The sequence below is a fragment of the Lissotriton helveticus genome, chromosome 2_1 (assembly GCF_964261635.1).
Source record: "Lissotriton helveticus chromosome 2_1, aLisHel1.1, whole genome shotgun sequence".
Taxonomy (NCBI): Eukaryota; Metazoa; Chordata; class Amphibia; order Caudata; family Salamandridae; genus Lissotriton; species Lissotriton helveticus.
The window spans coordinates 1107292059-1107303869 of record NC_136059.1 but is presented as its reverse complement, the minus strand read 5'-3'; the positions used below and the strand labels follow the sequence as shown (position 1 = coordinate 1107303869).

At 37.1% G+C, this 11811-nt stretch overlaps 1 protein-coding gene across 2 annotated transcripts in view; it reads left to right on the top strand.

Moving 5' to 3' along the window:
• LOC144819610 (uncharacterized) overlaps positions 1 to 11811 on the top strand; it is a 1262544-nt gene that overhangs the window by 176218 nt on the left and 1074515 nt on the right. Inside the window, exon 1 of one of the 2 annotated variants that reach the window (XM_078677432.1) lies at positions 1431 to 1489. The exons of the other annotated variant lie outside the window; for it this stretch is intronic. The gene's annotated coding sequence lies outside the window, so the exon portion shown is untranslated. Of the gene's footprint in view, positions 1 to 1430; positions 1490 to 11811 lie in introns of those variants that run through there. 2 annotated transcript variants of the gene reach the window in all.

Here is an 11811-nt window from a genome sequence, read left to right as displayed (position 1 = left end):
CCCGGCCCCAGGTGAGCTGAAGGCGGGGCTAGTGTGGAGCTCTGCCTCGGAGCACTAAAAGAGGCAGACGCGACTCCCGCTGCGCGGGACACGCCATTTGTATCTGCTGCTAAGGAGAGGAAAATCTTGTTTCTGCTGCCACAACCCTCTGCCTCTGCATTTGCACTTTATTTGCTTTTAAAATTGCTCCCTGACTGGACTTCCTTGGCGAAGGCACTTGGCATTTTATACATGCTCCCTAATCGGCCCCCGGCCCCAGGTGAGCTGAATGCGGGGCAGGGGTGGAGCTCTGCCTCGGAGCACTAGAAGAGGCAGACGCAACTCCCGCTGCGTGGGACGCGCGCGGGCGAAGACCGGGCCAAGACAGGCCCGTCTTAGCCCGTCATAGACTGTTATAGACTTGACTGAGCTATCCCCCTTTAAGGTTGGTTGTTGTATATAAATAATGACTGTGGTGCATTGAGACCATTGCTACCACGCCTGTGACAATTGGGATATCTAGTTCGCTCTTGGAATTGTAAAACCTACTATTGGTAATTGTTGCTGAAACTCAAAGAAAAACATGGGGAAACGAAAAATAGTGACTGTTTCCCCTGGTAAAACTGAGTTGACACAACCAGGAGGACAACAAACACTGTTGACATATTTAAAGGGTGCTATGGGGGCTATAGAAAAACAAATTACCACAGTAGAGGAAATGCTGTCACATGGCAGGATAGTGGGAAAGGAGGGCTCGAGTGTTTCAAATGGGTAACTAGACATAATATCGAATTTTAAATATCGATGTGACATAATATCGATGTTTACATTTTTAATTTTTTAATAACATCACAAAAAATAAACATTAGTATGACATTTTTTATTTAATACAAATATATTTATTCATATATTTGTTAAAATATTTTATGTTTCATTTTCCATTTTCAATTGGTTTTGAAATATTTTTTTAAAAGAGAACATGTTTAATATAGATATAAGTATTGTTAGAATTTAAAAAAACTATGTTTGCAAAATATATATACAATGTATATATTGATATACATGTTGTTTGTACATAATAGTTTTCTATTAATATTAATATAAAAATAGTAATAATTTTTTTAACTATTTTTAAATGAAGAAAATATTGTATTACAGCTTTATTTATATACATTTTAAAAAACATTTTTGAAACATTTCTAAACACAATTTCAAGATTTTTACAATCATATTAATAAATATTATGTATTTTATAATATTTATTTTTATAATTGTACAAAATATGTACATTGTTAAGTATTTTAATACAAGTAAAAAAACACAATTTCTTTTAACATAGTATTCATTTTTTATTTTGTAAAGGAATAATTTGTTTACATTAATTAATAAGTTTGTCATTTCTATCTAGTTATTTAGTTTTGAGTCATTTATTTTGTAACCGCTTTAGGTCGTTTTGTGTCATTTGGATGAAGTTGAGCTTGCGGTTGGGAAACACTTCATGTCGCTGAAGGTAAGGTTTGTTTTATATGTTTTAAGTGTGTTTTAAACTAAGTTAGAGAGTAGTTTGGTACTATTTAGTGTTGTTAGAAGTAAGTTTGTTGTATTAGGCGTTTTGATGTGTTGTATTTGTGTATGTTGAATTTATGTACTTTTTAGCGTTGTATACGCTTGTGTGTAGAGTTAGTGTTTCGATGTTTAAAGTTTAATAAGTGAAATATTATGTTAGTATTACTTTTAGTAGGACTTATTGTGTTATTTTATGTGGGTGGGAATGTATGTTTTATGCATTTCTCTTGCAGGAGTTCGGGATGTCGGAAGGAAGCTTTTTTTTTTTAAAGAAGTGTTTGTTAGTTTTATTAGCTAATGTTTTTTATACACTTCTTTAAATTTTACGGTTTTCCTGGAGCGTTTATTCTATATTTTTACATTGTTCGTGTTTTTTATGGTATTTCGAACGACCTTCGTAGAATGGATTTATCTGTTTTGGGACAGTTGTATTTTTTTCATTTTTTTTTGGCAACTTTTTTTCGAAACTGGATTGTTTTGGTGGAAATGGATTCTACAGCATTTGGGATATGCTTGGTAAGTGTTTTAAATGTTATTTATTGCTGGTGGGAAATGTATTTAAGATTATTAATGTGTGTATATATTTTTTAATATAATATATTGCACACATTCATTATTTTCGAGATAAAATATATGATTGTTTTTATATTGTATTTTTTTATATTTTTAAAGGAATTGTTTGTTGCTTAGAGTACTTTACAGTAGTGTTTTGGCAATTAAATTGAGGTATTCTATGCCTTTTGTGCTAGGGTAGAGCTTTACTTGTTGCTCTCGGTATTTGTGCATTTGCTTGGTTTGTTTTGATGTTTTTGGAGTCAGTTCAGTAATGGATTGCTCCATTCTGAATTCTTGATAACTTTGCTCTTTCTGGAGGCTTTTAATACATTTTTCTAATGTTGGTTTAGTTCTGCCTGTTGATTGGAGGAAGGCATTGTGCCAACCTTCAACAGCGTTCTTTGTTTTAGATTCTCCTTTAAGGTACTTCTGTAAACGTTCCACCAGGGTATTAAGAATTTTGGATTTCTCCTGTGGCCAGATCTATGGAGCCTACCTACCCAAGTACCCTCAAAGTAGTCTAAGAGGGGACTTCATTTTGCTTCATTTTGTTTGTAAAATGTACTGTCTATTAAAATGCTGTAGTGTTCGGCCACATCTGTTTCAGGAACGTAAGCTAGTGCTGTCAGTTTTTTTATTTGATATGCAAAAGATGAATTTGTTGCATATTCTATGCTTAGGATTGTCTTTTGTAAATTCCTCCAAAGACACTGATTAAAGTGATAATAGCAGCCTTGGATACAGGTGTGGGTGTGTATTTTTAAAATACTTGAGAGCATTGCTTGTTCAAAATCCAGTATAATTTTTTCTGGGGAATAGTTATTAGTTTTTTGTTTGATAATGTTTAATAATTCCATATATGTTGAATTCGTTTTATTTGGAAGCAGTGCATAAAGTAGAGGTATGTTACAGTTTTGATATAAGCCATGTATTGTGTAGAGTTGGTAAAAAGGTTTGGGACAGATGTTAAAAGTTCCATCCATCATCCAATATTGGCATTGTTGGAGTTTGATTAGGTTTATGGCTGTACCAAAAATTATTAGTCTTTTCTCGTTGTTTTCGTTGTCGTAAATAACAAAAGGTCTTTTGTTTAAAGTTATAGTTTGGTCAGGAGTTAAATTTATATCGCTATATGTTTTAGGAGGTGGAGTGGTAGTGGTAGTTGTTCTTTTGGTACGTGATATTGTTATTTTTAGGGAAACTATATTAGGCATTTGGGTAGTGGCTGTTTTAGGTATGTGGAGAATTTGTTCTTTTAAGATTAAGCTTGTTGGTTTTTGGGAACCTCTACGTGCTTCTTTAATGTTTTCTAATGCTGTTCTGACTTCTATTTGGGTTATATTTGGTGGGTGGTTGTGTTCCCTGGTATAAAGGACAGTTGCTTCTCTAGTTGTTGCCCTTCCATAACATTTGTTGGAGTAATATTTGCAACATTTCCAATTAACTTTCCTCCGAAATTGTTTCTCTTGGGTATAAGTGTAACCCATGTAGCAGAGTAATAGTTGTCCTTTTTGGCATGTAACAAATTCTGCTCCTTCTGTCATTTTGTTAATCTATAAGAAATATATTTTATAATTAATTAAAGTATAGATATATGTATTTTAAGTTGAAATTATAAACATTTATATTGTGCATGCTTACCTTTGTTGAAATTCAGTCTGTGATTATGATGTTATTTTCTTTTTAGTTGTGGTCTGTATTTTCTGTTTTGTCTTTTCCTGAAAAAAGAATGCATTTATTTGTGTTAATTGTTCAGATATATTTTTTGGGTTTCTGTTACAGTTTTGATATTTGTTGGTAGAGTATGTCCTAGTGGTGCTAGAAAATAAAAAGTAGATATGCATTAGTTATTAAATCATGTTTGTAATTCTTAGCAATGTAGCAGTTAGTTTTAGTGACATCATTTTATTTACTTACTTTTTATTAACTGTTTTTTATGTTTAGTTTTGATGTTCTTGTAGGTGTAGTCGAATGTATCTAATCTTCAGTTGTGGCCTGTATTTTCTTTTTTTTTATCTGTAAAAAAACACATTTATTTATGGTAAATGTGTAGATAAATCGTTTAGATAGCAGTTACGTTTTATGCTCTAGGTTTTATTTTTAACTTATTAATGTTGTTATACAAATCTATGGACATGCTTACTTTGTTAGTTGTATCTTGGTTTTCTCAGTGTTGTTCTCTGTTCTTTATTAGTAGAGTATTCTGTAGTGCTAGGAGATAATATACAATAGATATGTATGAGTTATTTATTCTTGTTTGTTATTTTTAACATTTTAGCAGTTACTTACTTTTAATCCTCTGATTTGTAGGTTGAATCTTGATGTTCTTGTAGGTGTAGTCGAATGTATCCAAATGTATCCACAGTATTTTCTCCTGTCTTTTTTTTGTCAGGTAGTTTGTTTGTAGGATTTAATTGTTTATATAGTGGTTTGGAGTTAGTAATTAGTTTTGCTATTGGTTAATTTATGTTAGCAGTGTTTTTATTGGTTCGTTTGTATTTTTGAAAAACAGTTTGTGTATTTATTATCTATATAAGGCAAACGCTAATTAATGTTTTGCAGAGATAATTTTATCTAATGTGTTGAAATACTTTTATTTAAATTTCTATCGAATTTATTATATTTTAATTGTGAAATGTAATTATATTTATAGTTTGTTATGAGATGTGTATTTTAATGTGAATGTTAATTTTAAATGTTAAAAAGTGTTATAGAATATTAATAAATATTTTCGATATTTCTAGAAATACGATATTGTTATCGATAATTTTACTCTTGATATTTTTTACTTACTGTTTATATTTTTTAGTAGTCGATAATTAAATATTGCGATATATATGTTGTCGATATTAGTGATATCGATGTTTATGTAGCTCGATATTTAATGTCCGATATTTTTTTATGTTTTTAGTTGTGTATAGGATGTCGATATTATTGATGTCGATATATTTGTGTCGATATTTTTGTACTACGATATTGTGTCTTTCGATATTATGTCATAGATTCTTCAAAATGATAGTAATATAATTCATGGCCCACAAGGGCAGATGGGAAATGGTTGTATTGCATTAAATACTAGTGATCTCATCCAGGAGAGTAGCCTGGAATTGGTAACAGAACCGCCCTCAAAAGGGCAAAAAAAACCGGAAATCAATGAAACTCAGAAAAAAACAGCGGTAGTAGGCAATGCCCAAAAAAAAGCTGCCACTAAGAAAAAGAAGACAAATGGTAACCTGCCCAAGAGCAAAGAGGGCCAAAAAATGATAGACCCAGGTCAATGCACAATGAGTGATATAGCTGATACAGCTGACAAATTAAAGTCTGAAATATCTGATATAACCAAAAAACTGGGTGCCCTACAGACCCTTGGAAATTTTGTCTTTTCAAAACTAAATGACAAAGTGGATGAACTAACCCAGTTAATAAAAATTGATAACAAGAACAGACATGATAAACCAAATGACGTGAACAACTATGATGCTAATGATAGATCTGAACAACATCACTCTTTAATACCGGGGTTAACACACATAAATGATCCATCAAAAGGGGGTTTTCCTATACAGGAAACAATGGACACTAACTCAGAGATAAAACTGGCAAATGGTAATAATAAAAACGGGAGCACTGAACATCTAAGGCCGAAGCTAGGACATAGAATAGAGGCTACTGACCAATTAGTTGTGAAAAGCAGCACACATTTAGATCTGCCACCTGCAGCAACTCCATATGTTTTAATCATAGCAAATGCACCACCTTTACAACATACAGAAAAGAGCACTGGGAATCACTTCGAAATAAAACCTTATTTTGGTTGGGGGGGAAAACAGGCTTAACCAATGCACTTTTTGAAAACTTTAAAATGGTGAGGCGGATAGGATGGGTGGGAAGTTACAGAAAAATGACGGGGGGACTGCATTGTTTTAACTTTGAGAGACCCAAGACTTGTTCAAACTGTGCTGCACACAATGGGCAGTAAGAATCATATTTTAGAGAGAGAAATGTCCCTCCATTTGTTAGGTTCTTTTTACCTACCGAAAAAGTTGTATAACTCCCAACCTAGACTAGAGAGACTGCAGAATCCAGCTTGCTGGAATCCCCTCGACACAATGGTACATAACAGATATAATATCTGGGAAAAACAAACGCTACCAAACAGAGGGGCACAATATAATATATCAACACAGAATAGGTTTGAGTCCTTAGCATCTCTACAAGATGTTGACTGACTACCTGTAGCCGAAGAACAAAATGGGCCAGGCCCTTTGATCTCTGTAACTGGTACTAATATAGTAGAAGACAAGATCCTACAAAATTGTACTACAGCTAGCAGCAAAAGGATTGTATTGAAGCGAAATCAGGAAGAAGAAAAAATCACTGGTACCCTTGAGGCTCGAATGTTGAATCCGATTATAATTTGTGACAAAATAGATGATGATCTAACGGAGAAAGTGGGTGGTAACATATTATTTTGTATATTATGTTGCTGGCCTGGCCCGAAAGTCTCAAATCCCCTCTGGCACAAATTGGTAAAAGAATACACATGTATTTGTCTACAGGAGACATGGCAGAGTGAAGAACTTCATATGCAGGGCTTTAGGACCTATCACACACCCGCAATAAGTGGGGCCTATGGCCGTAATAAGGGAGGCATTAGCACTTATGTGTCCAACATGCTAAGAACCAGATGTGTAAAGTTTATTAATAAGTCCCAATATTATCATTTTGTAATTTTGTGGTTGGAAGGAAACTTTTGGAAGGAAACTTTTGCACTATCATTGTTAACTTTTATAATAATATTCCGAAAAATAACATGTTAAGGGTCATAAAGGAATTGGAATCAGACTTGAGCAAACAATATGAGGAAATTACTGGGGATATTTGTATTGTGTGGGGAGGAGATTTTAATTGTACTTTATGCAAACATGGGAGTAACGGAATATGTGGCATAACTGAGGAGAAAGGAGAGGGAGTGTCTCATTTTACCCACACACATTTGGGTGATTTGTTGAATGGGATTATATTCCGGTTCGATTTGTATTAAACGAACGAACTGTGCACCCCCCAGGTGGGTTTTCAGCCAACAGTCAATGGACAAGGGTGCAACTCCATTATCGATTTTATATTGGTTTCAAAATATCACCATCGAAAGGTGGCAGCATTTCAAACTCTCCAGATGGTGTTGAGTGACCACTATCCATTTTGCTTTTGGTTAGAGCTGGAGACCACAAAGACTGCGGTAGACAGACAAAAACGGTATCAGGTGGAAATAAATCTTACCAGGGCAAATGGTTATGTAGTAAAGTGGGAAAAAGTCGAACCAAGGGTCTTCTTACAAAATATAATGATGGAATGTAAAAAAGATGTTGAGGTTTGTTTAGATTTAGAAAAAAATGATACTGTGGTTCAAATATCTTTTGGAATGATTTCCCAAAAAATCAAACATTTATTATTTGTTAACCAGAAAAAAAGGAACAATAGAGTGGGCAGCTGGTTTGATAAGGCATGTTCAGCAGCCCATAAAAATTTAAAGAGCGCACTCAAAGAAAAACCCAGAAACAATAGCACCGTAAGACTGACTAGGACTGCGTATAAACAGGCATTGACAAATAGACTTGAAATAAGAAAGGAGGCATGGCAGAATCTACATGAGGCTTGCATTAATAAGAATAACACAATATGTTGGAGGGTGGTAAATTCTCCACTATTTTTCAGGGATGATATCAATGTAATAGACGTGGCAATCACGGAGGACTGCTGGGTGCAATACTTCAGCAGTCTGTATAGTGATAATCATGACACTGGGATGGAAGCACAACAAGAGTCACAATCAGGTACAAGACCTTTCCCGTTGGATGTGTCCTTCTCATTGAAGGAAATTGAGGACGCTATTCGAGAAAGTCCCTCAAACAAAGCTCCCGGGCCAGGCGGAATACCGGCTGATGTCTTTAAATGTAATATAGACCTCTGGGCTCCACTGTTATTAAATTTATTTAACAGATGTTGTAGCTCGGGTCTTATAAATACTTGGTCAGATGCGGTGGTCATACCAATATTTAAGAAAGGAGACCGAAATTACCCCAAATACTACTGTCCGATCTCGCTTTTAGATTCTTCTCTGAAAGTGGTGGGGCTTGTCATCTTAAAAAAACTACAATTTTGGGCAGAGGAAACAAAGGTTTTATGCAAATTTCAATATGGGTTCCGAGCTGGTCTCGGACCATTGAACAGGGTCTGAATCTCAACTTAATTATCTCGAAATATACTATAGCAAAGCAGGGCAATCTGTTTTGAACATTTATAGATTTAAGCTCAGCATTTTATTGTGTTTTACATTGCAAATTATGGGTAATTTTAAATGACATGGACATCCATAAAAATATTTTATTATTTATCAAAGAACTTTACAGGGATGCAGGAGCTATGGTTAGACATGGGGCTGGAGGGGAGTGCACGAAAAGGCTTAACATTCAAAAAGGTGTAAGACAAGGGTGCGTACTTGCACCTTTTCTTTTCACCCTATATATAAATAGTCTGGGTAGGCACCTTGCAAACCACCCAAATGATTATCCGCGTATAAACAGTAAACACGTACCCATTCTTTTATACACGGATGACGCTGTCATAATGTCAAGGACACAGATAGGGCTACAAAGAGCTGTGACACTTTTCGTTGATTACATGGAGGAAAGGGGCCTGATAGTAAACCCCTACAAAACCTATAGCATGAAATGTGGGACTAAGTTAACAAAGAAATGTAACATCTTAATTAATGATAAAGTAATTGAATCTGCAGAAAGATTTGCATATTTGGGTATCAGTTTTCAACAAACAGGTTCCTGGTCAGCGGCTATATCAGCACGGAAATTTGCATTTGTCAAGGTGACAGGGGCACTTAGATGTTTTGCTCGTAAATTAGGATGCTGACCATTGCAGACCTGGTAGCCGTTTACAAGGCTAAATGCATACCAACCGCAACCTATGGTGCGGGTTTATGGGGCTATAATGATGTGACTTCTGTCCAGGTCCGTGAAAATGATTTCTTTCGATATTTGTTAGGGGTACCTAAATCATCATCATCTCATTACGTATCTCACTCAGAAATAGGTCTGGGATATATTGCGGATTATATTAAAATGTGCCCACTACTTCTATGGCTTAAGATATGGAAAACTGAGGAAGCAGTTTTTAACCGTGAAGGGATTCTGGACTGTCTGGGGCTGGACAGGGCTCTACTTATCCCATGGCTAAAACACATGAGGGATGCAGCCCATACCTTGTGACATTGTGAATACTTTGAGAACCCAGACTCACTCCAATTAGTCACAAAAAAAGGGCTTAAAATAGAATACGATGCTTATCTCCGGGAGAAGCTCTGGGATATCGAATGTGTTAAAACCTCGGTAAAGGAGAATAACTGTATGTTAGTCTCTATAGGTATTCAGCCATACTTATGTTCTGTGACTGGTGGCTATGACAGAATACTATTGACACGCTTTCGTATGGGGATTATACATCGATGGATTACTTTAAAAAAAAAAAAACTGGTCACAAATACTGGAGCCCTGCCCATGTGATTGGATCTCTACACAGTCTACCTTGCATGTGACTTACTTTTGTAAATTTTATGCACCCACTAGAAAACACTATCTTTTACTAATTTAAAAAAAAACAAGGGCTGAGACAATGTAGAATTGCCTTTTTACGGTTACAGTGCCTAGAAAATGAGTTAGTTATGTTTTCAATGGCCTGTTATCTGAAAAATGTAATGAGAACGAGAGATACTATTGTGTTATAGGGCGTATTATATGTGCTTTTTCCCTACCAAATGTATATGAAATGTTGTTTTAAACAATATTAATTCTGCAGGGTGGGGATACTTTTTATTACAGATTGAACATATTGTTTTTATGTGTGCTTTTGTGATTTTGACAAGAAATCGAATAAAGCTATTTTTGATTTGATTTGATGACCTGAATAGCGTGGTCCAAACAGTCCAAGGCTCTCTTGGGGGGAGGTGGATACAAAGGGATGAACATGGACTCACAACTCAAAACGTGTGCAGCTGTAACTTATTGTCCACGCCAAATAATCACATTTATGAAAAGAGAGTAATATTTTATTTTACCGCTACATACACAAAAGGGAATCGGACACTCACAAACAAATACCCAATCCCTTCTGAGGTCAGAGCCCTAGTGTTTCTTAGGCCGTTCCCTATGTCCCACTCCTTCCTCACTCTAGTGATGTGGTTATTCCCAATCACTATAGGCAACATCCAGGGCAAGCCCCACTAATGGTCCAACTCGCAGGAATCCGCTCCAAATCGGTATTAAAGTCAAACGTGTTCCAGTACCACAGTGCTGTCTAGCAAGCAAGTTCCCCCAGGGATGGCTGGCCCAAATACAGTCATACCCGACCTGTAGAGTCAGAGTGTCTGGAGTTCCTGAGCACGCCCCCTCTGCGGGTGCTGGACTGGCAGCGGCTGGTTCAGCTGAGTTCAAGGCATGCAGTCCAGATGGGCTGCACTCAGCAATCCCAGAGTTCCTCACACATAGTTGCGCACCTGCAATAACCAAAGGTTCCTCACAACCCCTCCTGGCATGGTAGGGGTTTGGTCAGTCCCATGGTGAGGAGAAAGTGGTGTGAAATTCTTGATGCAGGTCCCACATCGTGGTATAGAAGTGTAGGGGTTCGCACGACGGCCTCACTCTGGCAATGGTCCTCGTCAGGTCACACTTATTGCTTGTCCAGATGATCCCCTATGGCATACAGGGTCACTGTTCCTATACTGTACATGGGCACCAACCCGATCAGCACAGCAGATGCCTGCACAGCGGCTTGTCACTGCTTGAGGGCTATGGCCCACTCCACAAAGTAATCTGTCCATGCTAGCCCTTCCTGGCACCAATTCCTCCATGCACATGGGCTGTGGCCCAATCAGCACAGTGACAATAACAGTTCACTTTGTGGTGGCCCCTCCTATTGTATGGGGCCACTTACAGCACATGGGCTCCAGCCCAATTGGCACAGCAATATCCTCAGCTCACTTCAGAGTGGCCCTCCCTGGCATACAGGAGTCACTGACTTAGTCCTGCACATGGGCAATGACCCGATCAGTGCAGCAGTTGTTTCCTCACACCTCGCTGAGGGAATCCAATCAACAGGATTTCCAACTGGGCCTTGCTAACTCTATCGTTCTTCACTTCCCCACAGGTTATACTGGTCTTAGAAACGAGGCAGGCAGGCCCTAGTGCTCCAGTTTCTAGAGCAGGTGGTTTTGTATTCCCTCTGTGATGCCCCTCACCCAGCAGGGACTCTTGCATGCCTTGGCCATCAGTCTTGGCCACAGGCATAAACCTTGCAGAGCTTCTCCTTCTTGTATACCCCGACTGTCTGTTTGACAGATTACAATTTTTGGGGTCTGAAGCTTGCCTTATAGTCCATATCTAGACAGCAAATGTGATTTAGAACCCGAGTCTTTGACGTTTATGTTGGGTGTCACCTTCCTCTTGAAGTGCCCACTCCTCTGCCCTTTCTTCTCTTGAAAGTAGTCTGTCACGGTGGATATATGACGTTACCACGCGTTCTTTTACCACGCAGACCATTACCACGCATTTTTTACAACGCAGGACCCTTTACCACGCATACCATTACAACGCTGGTATTTACAACGCAGGTACTATTACAACGCATACCATTACAACGTAA